This window comes from Eleutherodactylus coqui, chromosome 1 (genome assembly GCF_035609145.1).
Source record: "Eleutherodactylus coqui strain aEleCoq1 chromosome 1, aEleCoq1.hap1, whole genome shotgun sequence".
Lineage (NCBI taxonomy): Eukaryota > Metazoa > Chordata > Amphibia > Anura > Eleutherodactylidae > Eleutherodactylus > Eleutherodactylus coqui.
Window position 1 is genome coordinate 224706790 of NC_089837.1, and position 17186 is coordinate 224723975.

The following is a 17186-nucleotide window of genomic DNA, read 5'->3' on the forward strand; positions in this document are numbered from 1 at the left end:
TTTTATTCTGCCTCAGCAATATAAAAAATAGCAACCAAACACAGCGCAGCATTCATTTTACCTCAGTGGTATAATATATAGCAACCAATCACAGCACAGCTTTTATTTTACCTCAGCATTCTCAATATCCTATTTATGACATAATCAATGCTCGTGCCAAATTTTGCGCTTAGGATTGAATAATCGAGTTGGGATCCATTAACTTTTCCTATTTATGACATAATCAATGCTCGTGCCAAATTTCCCGTTTCTATGACATTGGAAAGGGAGAAAATTACATTCCGCACGCTGTTGCGCATAGAATTGAATAATCGAGTTGGGACCTATTAACTTTTCCTATTTATGACATAATCAATGCTCCTGCCAAATTTCAAGTTTCTATTACATTGGGAAGCGAGAGAATTCGATTCCGTACGTAAAATGTGGACGCTAGATTCCGTACATAAAATTTGGACGCTAATTCTTTTGCGCTTAGGATTGAATAATCGAGTTGGGACCCATTAACTTTTCCTATTTATGACATAATCAATGCTCGTGCCAAATTTCAATTTTCTATGACATTAGGAAGCGAGAAAATTAGATTCCGTATGTAAAATTTGGACACCAATTCTTTTGCGCTTAGAATTAAATAATCGAGTTGGGACCCATTAACCTTTCCTATTTATGACATAATCAATGCTCCTGCCAAATTTCAAGTTTCTATGACATTGGGAAGCGAGAAAATTAGATTCCGTACGTAAAATTTGGACGCTAATTCTTTGGTGCTTAGAATTGAATAATCGATTTGGGACCCATTAACTTTTCCTATTTATGACATAATCAATGCTCGTGCCAAATTTCAAGTTTCTATGACATTGGGAAGCGAGAAAATTAGATTCCGTACGTAAAATTTGGACGCTAATTCTTTTGCACATAGAATTGAATAATCGAGTTGGGACCCATTACCTTTTCCTATTTATGACATAGTCAATGCTCGTGCCAAATTTCATGTTTCTACGACATCGGGAAGTGAGAGAATTAGTGGCAATGATGGAAATCGAACGATCTACGTGGGGGGTCGTAACTGTTGATGATGTTTGCGTACGCGCCATTTATCATAGAATATTTGTACTATGCCTATAATCTTCCCAGGAGTGTACTCAACAACTTCCCAAAGTTTCATGGCGATCGGATGAATGGTGTAGTAGCGCTTAAAGGACAAACAGACACGCACACAGACATACATTCAATTTTATATATATAGATTTCTCAGCTGTGCTGTCATGGAGATGATGTGAAAAGGTAGACTAGACGTACCCGTATTCCTTTTTTGGGGAAGTCTCCACTACAGCACCCGTATATTCCCCCCCCCCCCCCCCCTCTCCCCTCCCCGTAAGGTTTTTCTTGTTTATTTCCATTTTTTTCTCCAGTTAAAAGAGAAGATGTTAGGTTTAGCTGTATAGTTCCTACCTCCTAACAGGGTTTTGTTATAAATACTAAGGAAGGTGGGGGAAGGGGGGAGGTTGAAAGTTGTCGATGTGCTTCCTTCCCTATCAGTGGAAGATAATCTCAGCTGGTGCTGTCATGGAGACTTCCCAAAAAAGGATTACTGGTAAGTCTAGTCTACCTTTTGTTCATTCTACCTCCCAATCAACACATAAGTGATCTCATATGCACACCAAAGTGGTGCCAATGATGTCATTATCATGTGATCAGTGGGTGGAGTCAGGCTATGCAGCAAGAAGGAAACTAACCACTACTGTGGGTATTACTTATTAAAATGAAGAAAACATTGTGTTTAGAAACTGTGGCTACAGAAGAGCTGTGTATATGTACACGGCTGTGCTGAAAGCTATGGGTTAGCCATGTATAAATTGACATTGAAGTGACATTACATCAGGTGACTGCTTAGCAACAGCCACACTTCTATAAGTTATCTTGTGAGTGAGGTTATACACTTTCCAGTATGCTCAGGGCAAGTTGCCGTGAATTATCGGTGCTCAAAAAGGGCATTACAGTGGGTGCAAGACGGATGAAACATTCCATTTCTGAAGTTGTGCGGGCATTTAACATTCCTTGACCCACGGTGGACAACGCAGTGACTGCCCAGACAGCTGTGCTAGTTGTTCCATTTGGAAAAACGGAAAGAAACAGAATTTTTTTTTAAAAAGCCATTGCAATCAATGGGGAATAAAACAGGAAGATTTTAATTATGGTTTTATTTCCAGTTCTCTGCTCCTCTTTCAGACTCCGTTGGAACACAGAAACATACGTGGCTAACTGCAGTGTAAAGAAGCCCATACTGTTTATGTTTCTGCACAGTGAGACATCTAGAGGTAGAGGAATAGTAGGCAACACATTACTACCATGTACAGTTGTTATGTAATATTTAAAGCTACCTTCCAGTTTCTGGACAAAACTCTATCCAAGGACAAGAGAAACTGGGGAGAATATTATATGCAGTCGTTCTTCTCTGCCCTCTTATCTGCTGGTATTGTACACTTTTTTGGGGGCGTCCAAGAGGGTTGCAACAATTTTCTAATTGCCTAATGCAGACTGTGCATTGATCTCTGATTGGCCATTGCTGATGACATGGCCAATCTCAGAGCCAGTATAGTGCACGGGTAGTCTAACAGTAGTAATGCACTGTTGGGATTGAGTAGTCTGAAGATTGCATTGGCCATCTTAGATAGCTGAAATCTGCTTCTGGTACCTGTCGGAGAAGAACAACTGTAGGTAACCTACCACTTTCAATTTTTGGGGCAAGAAGTTTGTCCTGAAACTAAAGGGTCACTTTAACTGACATCATTCTTCTTACCCTCAGTTTAACATTGGGATTAGTTCATGATAGTTTTTTTTTCTTATAATGAATTCAGCATTATTTCATAACACCAATGTATTAACTTTTTACCTACTTCAAACTGAACTTTAATTTTTAACATGAAAGCTCTTCCTCTTTCCATTTATCAATTTTATGGTATATGCAGAATACACTTCTTCAGGGACAAAGAAGCCATAATTTGCAAATCGCCAGACATCCATCATCAGATGTTATCAACTATATCTTCCTGTCTTCACCTCATTCTTCTTATTCAAGAATTGATTTGTTTTACTTAGATTCCCGAGGATTGGGAGAGGGTCATATGGACTGAGATCGTAACTATTACTTAGCAAGATCATGCCCCTGTTTCTTTATCACTACACAAAAGGTCACGCTATTCTCCTTTCTTCACTTGGAGACTTAATGAATATATTCTCTTGTACCCAGAATACAAATTCAATCTGAAAACCAAACTAGAAATGTTCTTTACCATTAACTCCCCGCTAGTACCCTTTGTCTTTTTAGTATGGAATGCCCACAAAGCCTATATGAGAGCTCCCATCCCAACGCAGCTACCAAGAACACCACTCTGGATCATATGAAGAAACCTTCCTTCAGGCTCCCAAGCCCTTTTCCACGATGTCCTTCACATGAATGGGAACCCGCACCCCAGTCACTCATGGTGGGGGTCAAACACCCCTCCACGTTTCTGATGTCTCCTTTATGGATCAACTATTTGGATCAAGCGATATGCTAGCTACTCGCCCAGACTGTAATCGTCCCGGTTTCACTCGGGGAACATTCTATGGTTTCTTATTTAAACATTTTCATTGTTCCCAAGAAGGATGGGTTGATCCATCCCATTCTAGGCATAAAGAAACTGAATCAATATGTCAAAGTCTGGCATTTCTGCAAGGAGTCCCTAAAGTCGGTCATCACATCCATGGAACACGGCGAATTCCTGGCGTCCATTGACATCCAGGACGCATACCTCCATGTGCCCAGCTGCAGAGTGCATCAACATTTTCAGCGTTTCACACTTCTGTCATAACACTACAGATTTATGGCTCCCCCTTCTCAGTGTCTGAAATTTCTGGGCCTGGTCTTCGATGTGATAAGTTCCAGTGTTCTGAAGTTTCAGTATCGCTGAAACTTTAATTACTCTAGACTAGAGTTGGGAAGGCTTGGGAAAAAAGTTTTTTTCCCCCTTTTTTTTCCAAAGCCATTTTTTCTGGAAAAAAAATCGAAGAAACAAAAAAGTGTGTAGACTGTGTCCCTATCCAATGATAAATAATATATCTATGACAGCATTCAAACTATATGACATGAAAGCCTTAATGAAAGTTTGAGACTTTACGAAAAGTCTTAAATTATTGCATGTTCTCTCAGCTGAAGACAAGCAAAACCTGGAATAGAACTCAAGTAACACTGTACATCTCAATGCAGTGCAATTTGTGCTGAGAGCAAAGCTGCAATTTGTGAATATTGTGGAAAGAAATATTCATTTCCAAATGCTACAAGGATGACAAAACATATTCTTGCATGCCAGAGGTGCCATAAAAACATGAAAAAATATATGTGGAATTAAATGAGGTGGAGCAGAAAGAATGTGCAAGCAGCTTTTCCTTCCAGAGTTCTAATTCCAGAAACACTATTTCTGCTGCTTCTGGATCATTACAAAGTGTTTCTTCACCAGCAGCAGCTTCAAGTAAAGAAGTGGGGCAAACCAATGCCTCACAAAATACACAATACCTTCATTTATAGACAAAATGACACCTGAAAGTCAGGAGAAAATTGATTATGCCCTTGGAAGAGTAATATATGCTTCTGGATCAGCATTGTCAATAACTGAAAATGCATATTGGCAGGAAGCTTTTAACCCCTTAGTGACCAAGCCCGTTTGCGCCTTAATGACTAGGCCAAAGTTTGGAAATCTGACGTGTCACTTTAACATAGTATAGCTCCATAAAGGTTTTGCATATCCAAGTGATTAAGATGTTTTTTCCCCCCCACATATTGTACTTCATTTAGGTGGTAAAAAGAGACTGATAGAATTTGTGTAGATTTATTAAAAGCGCCATAAATGGGAACATATTGACAAAATTCTCACATTTTCAACTGCAATATGTTAAATATGTGCAAACACACTGTACAAATTTTTGATTTATATTTCCATCCGTTTACTTTATTCTGAAAGCATGTTGGAAAAACTGTTTTCCTACACCAAGCCAAGATTGTAAAGGCTCATAGGTGTCAGAATGATGGATATCCCCACAAATGAGCCCGTTTAAAAAAAATACACATTTTAATCTATTCACTGAGGAGGGTCAGGAGTATTTTGTCCCTACGGTTTTTTTTTCAGGAGTTAATGCAATTTAGAGGAAAAAAAATAAAATGTCATATTTTTGCAAATGTGTCATTTTAAAAGACAGTTTTTTTCTATAGTGCACATGAAAATGAGGATTTGCACCCCAAAATGGATACCCCTGTTTCTCCTTAAACATACCCTAATGTTATATCTGTATGCACAACGGGGCCCAAACCGAAAGGAGCAGCCGGTGGCTTTCAGTACAGACATTTTGCTTGAAGGTGTTTTAGGCCCCATAACACACCTGTAGAGCCCTTGAGCGGCCAAAACGACAGAGTACCCCCACTAATTACCCCAGTTTGAAAATTAGACCCCTTAACAAATTCATCTAAGGGTATGCTATGTATTTTGACCCCACAGTTTTTTAATGAATCTAAGTAAAGGCGGAGGAAAAATTTGCGATTTTCATTTTTTTTTGGCAATTTTGTCATTTTAAAAACAGTTTTTGTTTGTACAGCACCTATATGAATGAAGACTTTCACCCCAAAATGGATACCCCTTTTTTTTGTTCAGAAGCATACCCATTGTACCGTAGCTCCTATCTGCTTACTGGACACATGGCTAGGCCTGCAATGGAGGGAACACTCTTTAGCATTCAGGGCACAACTGAATAAATTTCAGGCCCCATTGCTTACTTGTAAAGCCACGAAGATGCCAAAACGATAAAATAGGGTCATTTGTGGGGGTTGTTCTGAAATATACACCCTTTACCTTTTGAAAGTTTACTTAAAAACAAAAGAAACTCTTCAAACAGTAATAATTGAGGACCTTAAAATTCCCAGAAATTTAAGGAACACAGTGCTTGATGAGGACATGTCTTGGGTTCAGCTGCAGAACTCACTACAGATTTTAACCCCTTAACGACCAGCCCATAGTGTTTTTACGCCCTCCCGAAGTGGGCTTTATTCTCTGAGGACGTAAATACATGTGTCCTGCAGAGAATAAAGCCCCTCGGGCTGTGGACGTAACAGCTCCATGCTGTCGGTGTCCGCAGGTAGCTGACAGCATGGAGCTGTCATCCCGGGCTGTATGGACCCCCCCCCCCCCCCGGGCATTGCGATCGGCACTATCCAATGGATAGCGCCGATTGCAAAGTAGTAAATAAAAGTTGAAAAAAAGTTACATATTCAGCTGCCCTCATGGATCGGATCCATCGGGGCAGCTGAAATTACTCACCCGGGTCCGGCACGCTGTTCCCCGCTCTCCCGATGCTCCGGGTCCCGTAGCCGTCCTTCTGCGCATGCTCGCCAGGCGGCATTACGTCAGCCGCATGCGCAGAAGGCCCAGCGGTGCTGGAAATTTAAAATCTCCTGGCTCCCGGCTCCTGTAGGTAGCCGGGAGGCAGGAGATGTCAGCGGGGACCGCGATTGCCGTTATACAGTGGATAACGGCGATCGCGGAAAAGTAAAGAAAAGTGTAAAAAAGGAAAAGCTTCACCTCCCCTCATGGATCGGATCCATGAGGGAAGGTGAAAATACTCACCCAGCTTCCTCCATGTCCTCCGGCCGGTCTCCGGACCCCCCCCCCGCTGGCTTCTGCAATGTGCCGATGTGGCGCGCATGTGTAGAAGGCCGGCGAGCCCGGCAAATTCAAAATCTCCCTGCACCCGGCTGTCACAGATTGCCGAGTGCAGGGAGATATGACTGGGGACCGCTGTATGCGGTTTCCAGTCATATGATCACCGTTATCCATCAGATAACGGGGATCATATAAAGTTAAAAAGTAAAATAAAAGAAAAAAAAAGTTAAAAGTTTATAAAGTTAAAGTTTCATACGATCCATAAGGGGGGATAAAATTACGTACCCAAGGTCCCCGGATTTGTTCCCTGATGGGATGTTCATCTGTGGACCTCACCCCAGCTTCTGCGCATGTGCCCGTTAGCATGATGGCGGATGCATGCGCAAAAGTGAAATGTTGCCCAAGAAATTCAAAATCTCCCTGCTCCTGGCTACCAAAGGTAGCCAAGAGCCTGGAGATGTCACGGGGAGCTGTGGTATGCGGTTATCGCCGTTATCCAATGCATAATGGCGATCACGTAAAAGTTCTTTAAAAAGTGGAAGTTTCATCTCCCCTCACCGATGCGATCGGTAAGAGGAGATGAATCATCTTCTCGGAGGCTTCCGCATTTGAATCCAGATGCGATTATCCTCCATGGACCCTTCCGGCTGCTGCGCATGCGCCCGCCGGTGAAATGCCGGACACATTCGCAGGAGCCGGGGAGCCCAGGAAATTTTAAATCTCCTTGCTCCCAGCGACCAACGGGCGCTGAATGCTTGGAGCAGTGACCGGCAGCCTCGTTGAGCGGTCCCCGGTCACGTGATAAAGTAGCGATCTAACATTAGGCCGGTCATGCATGACCGGAGAGGAATTACAGGTTCTGCATGCGCTTGATCAGCGGTAATCCACGGATCAATCGCATGCATTGGATTACACAATTCCCCCCAATTAGTGGGTCGGAATTACGTAATCCACTCGCAGAAACAGAACACGGCATGCTATATTTTACCGTGGATATCCGCGACCTAGAGCCCATTGTGATCTATGACCGCGGATATACCTGCAGCCCATGTGCAAACACATTGTGAACGGGCTGCGGGTACCCGGGTGATCTCTAAGCGACGGGGCGGGAAAGAAAAACAAACAACGGTGTACTGCGCATGACCGCCTGTGTGAGTAGACAGTTATGCGCAGTACATTACGCGGCCGTACGCAGGGTTACAGCCGCACAGCCGGGCTCACAGCTGGAATCCCGCAAGCCGGATTCCACCTACGGCCGTGTGAGCCCGGCGTTATTCAGACAGCTACCTGTAATCCGTAATTTACAAGAAGCCCCGGGAACGCTCGCCTTCCTGCAGTTCCAGGAGCAGCTTGTTGAGCGCCTTCTGTGTGAGACCGCTGCACCGCAGCAAGATTACAAAGCCTCACAGAGGGCCACTTTTTACACCCCATCCCTGCCGCTGAGGTTACGAAATACCCCCCAAAAAGCATGAGAGGAGGGGGGATACACAGTTTTCTTGCCCCATGTGCCCAACCCAACCAGCCTCCGTAAATACCCCTGTCTTCGGACATAAAATGCAGTTTATATTATTACCTTTATCTAATATTTAAGGAGTGCCAAAAAATGGGGCGCGCGCGGGGGGGGGGGGGGATTATTTTTAGGAAGTCAATTTTTTTTCCATATAAGTGGGCAATGGGGCCTGGAATTTATTCAGTTCTGCCCTGAAATCAGCGGGCATTCCCTCCATTATGGGCCTAGCCATGTGTCCTGTAAGTAGATTAGGGCCACAATGGATATGTTTCTGAACACGGGACAAACAGGGGTATCCATTTTGGGGTGAAAGTCTTCATTCCTATGTACACTGTACAAAAAAAAACAGTTTTTAAATTGACAAAATTGCCAAAAAATGAAAATCGTAATGTTTTCCTTCTGCTTTGCTTAGATTCATTCAAAAACTGTGAAGTCAAAAAAGTCATCGTACCCCTAGATAAATTCGTTAAGGGGTCTACTTTTCAAAATGGGGTCACTTGTGGGCGTTCTCTATCGTTTTGGTCACTCAATGGCTCTACAAGTGGGGAATGGGGACTAAATCTCCTTCCAGCAAAATTTCTGTTCCGAAAGCCGATTGCTCCTTTCATTTTGGGCCACATTGTGCATACAGACGTAATACTAGGACCACAATGGGTATGTTTCTGAGCACAGGACAAACAGGTGTACCCATTTTGGGGTGCAAGTCTTCATTTATATATGTGTTGTACAAAAAAAACTGCTTTTGAAATGACAGAATTACCCAAAACAAATGAAAACCGTTATTTTTTTCCTTCGGCTTGGTTTAGATTCATTTAAAAACTGTGAAGTCAAAAAAGTCATCGTACCCCTAGATAAATTCGTTAAGGGGTCTACTTTTCAAAATGGGGTCACTTGTGGGGGTTCTCCATCGTTTTGGTCACTCAATGGCTCTACAAGTGTGCAATAGGGCCTAAATCTCCTTCAAGCAAAATTTCTGTTCCGAAAGCCACCGGTTGCTCCTTTCATTTTGGGCCCCATTGTGCATACAGACGTAATAGTAGGGCCACAATGGGTATGTTTCTGAGCACGGGACAAACAGGCTTATCCATTCTGGGGTGCAAATCCTCATTTTCATGTGTACTATAGAAAAAATTCCTGTCTTTAAAATGACATATTTGCAAAAATATGAAATTTTAGTTTTTCTCTTCTAAATTGCATTGACTCCTAAAAAAAACTGTAGGGTTAAAACACTCATGACACCCCTCACTGAATACGTTAAGGGGTGTAGTTTTTAAAATGGGGTCATTTGTGGGGGTATCTATCATTTTGACTCCTATGAGCCTTTCCGATCTTGGCTTGGTGTAGGAAAACAAAGCGTTCCTCAAAATGCTGAAAAGTAATGTTAAATTTATACGTCTCCTAAATGGTTAAAAAAACACGAAAGTTTTTCCAATGTGCACCCAAAATAAAGTAAACGGATGGAAATATATATCTTAGCAAAAATGTCTATATTATGTTTGCACATATTTGAGATATTGCAGTTGGAAAGGTGAAAAAATGACGATTTTGCAAAATTTTCCCAATTTTGGCGCTTTTAATAAATAAACACAAATTCTATCGGTCTTTTTTTTCCGCCTAAATGAAGTACAACATGTGGCGAAAAATCAATGTCAGAATCGCTTGGATATGCAAAACCTTTCTGGTGTTTTTCCATGCTAAATTGACACGTGTCAGATTTGCAAAATTTGGCCTGGTCATTAAGGCGCAAACAGGCTTGGTCACTAAGGGGTTAAGACCAATGTTTTTAGCACTTTTCTCAGAAATTCCTAACTGCGTGGCTATGATAAAAACATCTGTTTTTGAAAACTTAAGTGCATTTTCACTTACAACTGTTAATCAAATTTTTCATATTATTTTTTCAAGAAACTGGAAGAATTTTGTTGCCATCCAATACATGCAGCTGCAAATCTACTGGATTTGAGTTACAGGCGGTGGTGTGAGTGATGAGAATACAGCTGCTGCATGTGACTGGCTAACAAAACAAACTGCGCTTTTCGGACTTGATGTTGGAATAGTACTTTCCAATGTTGCAGAATATAGAACATCTTCAGTGATTTGGGTCCGGAATGCATTCTGGGATTCCGCAAAATATATCCCTCCGGCAACATGGCGGCAAGGTCTCTGCACAACACAGTCTCTGACACTTCCTGCATCTTCTGCTGCCTGTGAAATAATCTGGTCTAGGTTTGGTTTTATTCATACCAAATCAAGAAACAAACTAACCTGTGAAAGGGTAGAAAAGCTTCAATGACATCATGAATGGCTGTGATTGGCTAATGCAAGACTAAGTTAGCCAATCAGAGCATTAGCTTTCTGGAGGTGGGGCATTCAAGCCCCACTTGCAGAAAGCAATGCTCTGCCGGCGTGCGCGAGGAAACAACAGCCTGCAGCAGCGTTGCAGGAGGTGAGTATTGATTTTTTTTTTGGGACACTGTATACCCGGCGTATAAGACGACCCCCGACTGCAGAGCAGATTTTTCGGGGTTAAAAGGTAGTCTTATACGCCGTAATATACGGTATTTGCCGTTGGTGCTAAGGGGTTAAATTAAATTTTTTTATGTTAATGATTTATTTTTTTGTTGCTTTTGAGGAAAAGGGGGGTGGTTATCCATTTTATTGCATATTGCATAACACTTTTATATACACTGCACTTCAGTGTGGAATAGTTTTACAAACTGCATGAATTTATTTTCCATTTTTCCAAAATTTCCATTTTCTCCGGGAAAGTTTTTTCTCATGGTTTCAACATTTCTGGAAATTTCACATCTTTACTCCAGACACAGATGCGCTCCTTACAAATTTGGACTTCAATCCCCATTCAGCTTTGCATGAGTGTCCTGGGGTTAGTAGTTTTTTTTGGTTCCAAGGCAATTCCATTCAGCTAATTTCATGCCCGACCTCGCCAGTGGACAATCCTCTCTCAAGGAGACAAATCCAGACATTTGTTGTATCGGAAAATCTGACTTCTCTTGACGCTTTGTCACTACCTCAACTGGTGGCTGAAATCCCCTCTAGTTCACAAAAGGCGATCATTTTTGACACTCCAGTGGTTGGTGCTGACCATATGCGCCAGTCTCCTTGGATGGGGAGGGATGTTACACAAAGCAGTGAAAGTGGACAGTACAGGTGTCTTCGGGCCATACTACTGTCGCTCTGTCAGTCACTTTGTGTAACATCTGTTAGAGTTCCCAGTCTGTGCCGAAACAGGCAACGTGACTGCTATCATGTACATAAATCATCAAGGTGGAATCTGCAGCTCAGCAGTCATGGAGAAATCCTAGCATAGGTTGAAACATACCTCGCGGCAGTCCACATACCCTGCATGGACAACTGGATAGCAGACTTCTTAAGCAAAGAGAAAGTCGACATCTTTCAAGACCTGTGCCACAGATGGGGTCTCCCAGGAGTCAACATGATGGTGTCCAGAATTAATTGCAAGATTCCAACCATTGTACACAAGTCAAAGGATCCCCAAGTGTGGGTGGTGGACGCTCTAGTAATTCAGTGGATTGACTTCAAATATGTAGGTTCCCCTACATATTTCCCCCATTCTTGATCATTCAACTTCTTAATGAGATTAAACAGGCCACAAAGCGTATGGTACATAGACCTAGTTGACCTACTCGTCAATTCTGGCGCCTTCCACTTCAAGATGATTTTCTCTTGTAAGGATCTTTCTTCCACCCAAGTTTAGTCACGTGCAATAAATGATTTTTAAAAAGTCAGCTTCACGTGGGATAACCTTTATTAACAATACTTTTAAAACGGAGACATGACATCCAACCAAGGTGCCAGACATGTTTTGGCTGTAAACCAGCCTTTTTCACTAGACCTGTGCTTGGGTCTCAACCCCCTGAAAGGACAAGTATTGGCTCTGTCCATCCTTGTCTAGTGGCGTCGAAAGCGGCCGTATGCATCTTCCTACAGGGAGTTGCCCATGCTGCTCCACCCGATCATTCTCCAGTTCCGCCTTGGGACCTTAACTTGGTTCTAGATGCACTCCAATCACACCCCTTCAAACCTATGCGGAACATCCCAGCTCGCCTTTTGGCATACACAATGGCATCATGGGCAGCAGCTTGTGCACCAATGCACTAGAGTGTTTGAAACTGAAGGAAATCCCGTAAATTTCACTTCATGGGGTTTTAAGATCTCCTTATGCTTAACTTCTATCTCCAGTTTTACTGGTTGTGGATTGTTGTCACCCTTATATCACCAAGGGATGTAGGATTTGTCATCCAGTTTAATGATATGCTGGAGAGGAGCTTTTCATTATGGGACTTTGATGCATAATTTAGAACTTCAGTTGCACACTTGAATACTGGTTTACAGCAACTGATTTGAGTAACAATTTCCATGTAGCGTTGTTAAATATTTTGGTATTATAGCAGCAACAGTCATTAGACCCACAGTTCGACTGAGATTAAGGCTGATTTCAGATGAAAGCATTATGCATTTCTGTGGTGTCCTGGCCCGACCACGGGGTTTACTGACCCAAACTCCGATCATCGTAGGTCCCTATGATGTGCCAAGTTTGGGTCAGTAAAGCCTGCGGTTAGATTGGGAAATACGTCCGTATGCAGAAACACTCATGTGAAACTGGTTTAAAGCCGTATTTAGTAATCTTTCTGAGATGTTTTAACTAATAGTATGAATGCAATCATCTATCCAACCTTTCATAGTGGGATAGGACTTGCTTTAAACCTAATTCAGGCTCTTCAAACAGAAAAACGAGGAGCAGATGGAGACATTTATGGCGCTGCATTGCATGATTTTATTGAGAATGGATTTACACAATGAAAGACATCAGTTGTATTAGTGACATCTCATATAGGGACTTGCAGCAATTAAATATGTTACTTGGAATGGGAAGATTTAAACTTCACATAGGATTTCCAAAAACTAAAACAATAAAAGACACAAAGAAATGAGAAATAAAGTAAGTGCCTGCAGACAGAAGGTATATTATTAATACAGAATAACCAATTCACCTGCTACTTTTCATATTAGTAAAAGGTCAACCCTGAGCTTTGTATTTCTTCATAGTGGACATTACTACTGCTCGTGTGATACTTTACTTGTTACAGTTTACTTATTCATGGTGAACAGGACTAGCATTGTACTTCCATCAAGACAAGCACACACAAAACAGTGTTACTACAGCTTTAGGAAGGGGATGGTTTCTAGGTGAGAGGAGACTCCTAAGGTCATCCATGCTCCTCTGGGAAATAAGCAAATGGGAAAATAGAACAATGCCTCTACAGCGCCACCTAAGAGGTATTGCGCCATCTTTCCATTTACATACTACAGCGACTGCTCATGTGTATCTACCTATAGTGACATCACATTTACTATAATATACCCCTGCTTTTTATATTACTTCCCTGAGATTACTCGTCATTTGGTCCAGCCAAAGAATCCAATGAAAAACAGAACTCTGATTTTCAGGATTTGTTATATAAATGTTAAAACCCATCTAGCCCGTATTTACTGAAGATATTAAGTGTGCATGTGCCATTTTGATAAGATTAGCAAATCTACTTTGTACGTGAACAGTCTCAAGATACCCATCAACATTGGGCAAAATATTTTCTCACTGCCAACTCTATTGACTTGTATGGGGGTCAGAAGAAGTGGGCCATCCAAAGCAGATCATCTACCGTAACCTCTAGAACACTATTTGTTCTGAAATAGCTGCACTGCTGCCAGCACTATCTTGTGGACTGAAGCAATATAGATAAATATTACGGGCATGGCACTACCATGCAGTCCATGAATGATGGACATGAATTATGCCCTAGACTGGAATCACACATGTAGTTTTTGGTGCAGGATTAGGCTGGAGGTGGAATAAAAAAAAATAAGTGACATATAAGGTTATGTCCACAGTAGCGGGAAAGTCTGCATCAAAAACCATTTGGTGTTGATTTTGATGTGAATTGAATGTGCATTTTGGTGCAGAATTTACCCTCCTCTTTAGAAAAGGTGGAATCCACAATGAAAATACAGTGCTATAATTGACATGCTGCAGATCCAAAATCTGCTCCGTAGGTCAATTTCTGCAGTCTGTTTTCCGCAGGACGTGAACAAGATTTTCACAATCTTATCCACTGTGCTGCTACTGTAAATGACGTAGATCTTCTGTGCCGAGGGTACGAACAGAAAATCCATGGCAAATTCTTCCCATGTGAACATAGCCTAAAGAAAGGACTTCTAGTTCTGCTTCCTGCTGAATCTACTTCTGGCTCAAAACCTGCAAGCGCGTTTCCAGTGAAAGAATTTATTCACACGTGACATTCCCCATCATCAGATTGTGGCTTACAGAAATCCATGCACTTCTTTTTTACTACAATGCCTTCTTACATTCATCACCCTCCTTGGAGCAGCCAGGGGAAAAAAAAAGTAATAATGCATGTGCCAACGAGTCCATGTGCTTCCTGCAGCCTCTACCACATTCAGATGAAAGGAACTAAAATCTCATACACATCTGCTGCTTGTGAGTTCACCCCAACAACGTAACTACTTGCATCATTAAGGATTCTTCCCTTAGATTTTTTTTCCCCTTTTGCAACCTGTTCACCATTATAGTTCAAACTGCACATGGCAGAGGAAATAAATTAAAAAAAACAAAAAAACTTAGGTAAAATTATACACCTTAAAACTATAGTTATAACTATAACTTTTACTTTGAGATATGCCATTCTCGTACAGTCAACCTGGCAACAGGAAGTGCAGCCATATTGTTTGTCACTATTTTATTAGCTTCTCAGCAAGTGATCACAATAGGTCGCCATGGTTAGGATGTCCAAAGGAAATGACAGTTGAGAATTATCAAATGTGGCTGCTGCTCTTCTGATTTACAATATATGACCAATTTTAGGTTTTGAATGTAAAACCAGAATTTTGCTTCTTCAACAGTAGATTCCTAAGACATGTACAAACTGGAGTATCGATATGCAGCTGTTACATAGGGAATTCACAGCATTTACAGTGACAGACCAAGCCAATTGTTCAGACCTACAGTCTGAGGGCTCATTCACATGAGTGTATTTCACATGCGTAACATGCGGTGCTAAAAGCCCATTGTTTCCTTTTAGCCATTCACACCTGCGCTCGTTATTACATGCAGCAAACAAAATGCAGCATGCCTTATTTTGTCTTGGGAAGGGTATCATCTCTCCTTAAGAGGAGCACCAGGTTTGTGAGGAGGCACCTAGGAGGTGAGTGAGGAGACTTAGAACTATCTACGTATATACCCCCAAACATCTGTATGTGTATGGTTTTCTGGCTTTTGGTTTTTAATTCCTAATCATTATTATGAAGACTTGCATAGTCTGACATTGATTTGCAGGAATGCTGCCTTCCAGTAGGTGGCACTGCAGTTACTGTTCCATCTTCATCATTTGCCTATTTTGGCTCATAATATGCACCAATATAGACTATGGGTATTTAACTTGTGCATTTGCTGTGTATTACGCATTTTATGTGCAGAAAACAAAAGCGGGACGTATGCCCTTGTGAGTGAGCCCTCACAGATGCAGCACGTTTCTAATCAGTGAAAATGGGAACATTTGGTTTATTGCAGAGATTTAGCAACTTTCACTGTAAGTGACCGGATCTGTGGTATGTGCACTTTGCTGGAAGGTGCCGCCAATCGGCCTGAGCATTACTCTGGTTAGCATCCGCATTACTGAAAGTGTAACTACACTCTTAAAAAAAATTAAAAAATTCTAAAAAAAATATAGTGACATGTCAGAAGTTTTGATTGCCAGTTTCCATGTGCTGGAGACCACCAGCAATTGATAAAACAAATGGAGAGAAGCACTCATTTGAGTTGTGTGTCCATTCGTCTGTTCCCATCACTGCTCAGAGCGGGGTACATAGTAAGTCTATGGAGGCCGTACATCACTTGCAGCGACAGCTGAGCAGGCACAGCGCTTAGCTGAGTGCTTCCACTAGTTTCAGCAATCAGTGTGGGTCGCGGCATCCAGACATCCAGCGATCAAAACTTATCACGTTAGAATTTTTTGTTTAAGTTTAGCATCTCTACAGTACGGTATGGTATTACTTGTCTAATACTGCCTTTACCTCACTGCTCCTTTGGACACCCGGTGAGGGAGGCTCCATGTTATTTTCCTGGTACACGGTGTACTATTCAGGACCCTGAAGAAGCCCCTCTCATCTACATAATAAGTGACTTACATCTACTAGCAGCTATTCTTGACTCTTATGAGTAAGGACTTGCTTTATCAGGTTTTCCATATAGTTATGGTCTCAAGTTATAGTTTCCACTTGCAACAATCATCCTGAAACCAATCTTGTAACTTGGGGGACAATGGATAAACACTGTGCCAATCAGCTCCTGTTTTACAGGCAATATAAATTAAAGTGAGTAATATGTTAAACATTCACAGTTTATTACAAAGAACGATATAGCACCCGTCAAGTATAGCAATTCCTGGAGCACCAGATCACATGCAGATCAAGGACGACATTAAGAGGGGGTTTCCAAGCAGCGCTGGTTGTCCGTACCGGGATACACAGTGGTCAGAGCGCAAGCGGTTGCTCCGAACCCTGTGTAGTGGCCAGCACTGGTAATTACAAGCACAGCTCTCATTGAAATCAATGGGACCCCAGTCTGCATTTACAAGCGTAGCTCCCATCGATTTCAATAAGAGCTGTGCCTGCAATTAAAAGCACCGGCCACTACACAGGAGTCGGGGCAGCGGTTTCCACTCCGACCACTGTATATCCAGTACTGAAAGCCAGAGCTGTCAGGAAAACCTCTTTAGTTCTGTATAGAAGCCAGGTATAAAGCGATTAAAGGGAACCTGTCCCCGGCTATGTGCAGAATAAACTTAGTTATGGTGCTCATAGTGCAGGTTCCCAGGGAAGTATTTTTTATACTTACCTGACACCCCATGCAGTCAACCCTCGTAATTTGGTGTGCA

At 41.9% G+C, this 17186-nt stretch overlaps 1 protein-coding gene across 4 annotated transcripts in view; it reads right to left on the reverse strand.

Annotated features, from left to right (window-relative positions):
* Positions 1–13461: 13461 nt before the first annotated feature.
* Positions 13462–17186, reverse strand: part of DCBLD1 (discoidin, CUB and LCCL domain containing 1) — a 74966-nt gene continuing 71241 nt past the window's right edge. For all 4 annotated transcript variants that reach the window (XM_066605975.1, XM_066605968.1, XM_066605985.1 and 1 more), the window contains exon 15: positions 13462–17186. This exon is cut by the window's right edge and continues 971 nt beyond it. The gene's annotated coding sequence lies outside the window, so the exon portion shown is untranslated.